The sequence below is a fragment of the Penaeus chinensis genome, chromosome 21 (genome assembly GCF_019202785.1).
Source record: "Penaeus chinensis breed Huanghai No. 1 chromosome 21, ASM1920278v2, whole genome shotgun sequence".
In the NCBI taxonomy this organism is placed as follows: Eukaryota; Metazoa; Arthropoda; class Malacostraca; order Decapoda; family Penaeidae; genus Penaeus; species Penaeus chinensis.
The window spans coordinates 514,171-516,670 of record NC_061839.1 but is presented as its reverse complement, the minus strand read 5'-3'; the positions used below and the strand labels follow the sequence as shown (position 1 = coordinate 516,670).

The 2,500-nt window shown below is 41.5% G+C and overlaps 1 protein-coding gene across 1 annotated transcript in view; it reads left to right on the top strand.

Moving 5' to 3' along the window:
- LOC125036724 (5-hydroxytryptamine receptor 2C-like) overlaps nt 1–2,500 on the top strand; it is a gene marked incomplete at its 5' end in the record, with an annotated part of 42,363 nt that overhangs the window by 4,460 nt on the left and 35,403 nt on the right.

Sequence of the window (2,500 nt, the reverse complement as noted above, 5' to 3'; positions counted from 1 at the left end):
TTCATCACTTTTCCTCTCTCTCTCTCTCTCTCTCTCTCTCTCTCTCTCTCTCTCTCTCTCTCTCTCTCTCTCTCTCTCTCTCTCTCTCTCTCTCTCTCTCTTCCATTTTCTCGATCTTTTCTCGTTTTAGGTGTGAAGTGTTTAGATTTTTACTTTCTCTCTTTGTTCCTATTTTCTTCCTTTCTCTTTCTCTTTCTCTGTTTCTCATTGTTTCTATTTTTCTCTGTCTATTTGTTTATATGTCCCCCTCTCTTTCTCTGTCTCTGCCTCTCTGTTTCTCTCTCTCTCTTTCTCTCCTCTCCTCCCTCTTTCCCTCCCTCCCTCCATCCTTTATTTATTTCTATTTTTCATCTATTTTCTTATATTTCCTTTTTAGAAATTTCCTTCTTACCAAAAGCGTTTTCTCTCCGGCAGTTGTCTCTCCCCGCTTGTTTTGTTTTTTTTTGTTTTGTTCTTGTTTTTCCTCGTAATAATTAGTTCTCACCAGAAGCTCCTTGAAAACACAACGCCTGGGAACCGTCGCTTGGTACTACTGGGCTTCTTAAATGACTTGCAATTTTTTTTTCTTTTCTTTTTTTTGGGGGTGGGGGGTGGGGGTTGGGGAAAAAAGTCGTGAAAGAAAGAAAATAGAAAAGGTGGGGATGTGTGTGGGGGGGAGGGGAGAGGGGAAGAGGAGAGGTTATGGTGAGGGAAGGGGAGGGAGGGAGAAGGAGAGGGAGGGGAGAAGGGGGAAGGGGAGAGGGGAAGGAGAGGGAGGGATAGGGAGGGGGGAGAGGGAGGATGGAGAGAGGGAAGAAGGAGAGGGAAGGATAGGGAGGGGGAAGAGAGGGAGGAAGAAGAGAGGGGAAAGAAGAAGGGAAACAGAGGGAAGGAGAAAAAAAGGGATAAAGAGGGTAAAACGGGCGAGAGAATACAGGGGGGGGGGGAGAAAGAGAGAGACGACAAGCAAAGGAAAGAAGAAAGGTGAAGGAGAGAGGGAAAAAAAAAGAAATAAGAAGGAAAGGAAAGGAGAGAGGGAGAGCCGATAACATGAATCGAGTTCAGCTTTCCCGCCGTCATTGGTCAGTTAGCGTATAATCCCCGTAGTTAAAACCCTTTTCCATGGAAGTCCCCGCGGTTAAAAACCTCAATCTGCAATACGGCATAAACTCCTGAATGTCACTCGAACCTCTTAGGCTCAGTGCCAAGGGAATCGAAACCTTTATTGCATTAGGGCGAAGGAGTGTTCACTTTTGTTCTTATAAACGGGGTTGGATGGCGTTACGTAAGGATGAGGGTCACGTGGTTGGGGAAAGTTGATGGGGGGGGAGAGGGGGGGGGCGGGGAAGGGGGAGGGGGTGTTCTGTGGTGTTTTTAGTGTTACCGCTGGTGTTATTGTAGTTATTGTTGGTGTTCTTGCAGCTGGTGTTATTGCATTGTATCGTCGTTGCTATTATTGATTTTATTGGTGTTGTTGGTGCATACAGAATTGGTATTAAGGAGTTCCTGGTGCTTACGGCCCTCCTGTTGTTCCTGATGTTGTAGGCGTTACTGTATTGGTGTTATTGAAATTGGTATTGTTCTCTTCATTAAAGCTGATGACCCTACTGGTGTTAATATAACTGGTGTGTTATCTTCATTTAAGCTGATGCCTCTCCCGGTGTTGATATAACTGGTGTGTTATCTTCATTAAAGCTGATGACTCTCCCGGTGTTAATATAACTGGTGTGTTATCTTCATTTAAGCTGATGACTCTCCCGGTGTTAATATAACTGGTGTGTTATTTTCATTAAAGCTGATGACCCTACTGGTATTAATACAACAGCTGTTTTCCACTGGTATCACTGGTTTTAGCAAGTGTTATCATTATCCCCGCAATGAATGATGCTATTGTGGTATCATATGGTGTTATCGGTGTGTTATCTCATGACTGGTATGAGCGGGTGTTATCAGTGTATATGTTATCGGTGTTATCCGTTTGGCCATGTGTGGTATTACGTCATGTGAACTTCTCTTATTTTTACGAATTTCATTAAGATAAATTTGAGAGACGGGAAAGAACTAAGAGATAGAATGTCAAGGAATTAATTAAGAAAATGCGAAGGAGAGATATGAAAGGAATCTGGTTGTGTTGCATAATCCTTCGAGACCATTATTGCAACATTGTTTTTGTTGCAGGGATGAAGTTAGAGGAAAGAAAAAGAATAGAGAGATAGTAAATAAGACAATTAGATAAGCAAACAGGGGAAAAAGGAAATAAATGAGGAGAATAGAAAAAATATAACGAGATGTAATACGAAAAGGGAAGAAGAGATAGAGAATTAGAAGAAGAAGGGAGAGAAAAATAAACAGTGAGAAGAGACATAGAAATTAATTAGGATAAAATAATGCGCATGACAATAAAATTAATATTAATGAGAAGAATTCGACACATGAGAAAAAAAGGAGGATGAAGTCGAAAGAATAAATTAAAGAAAAAGGGAATAAGGAAAGGGGAAGGATAACAGTGAAATAAAAAAAA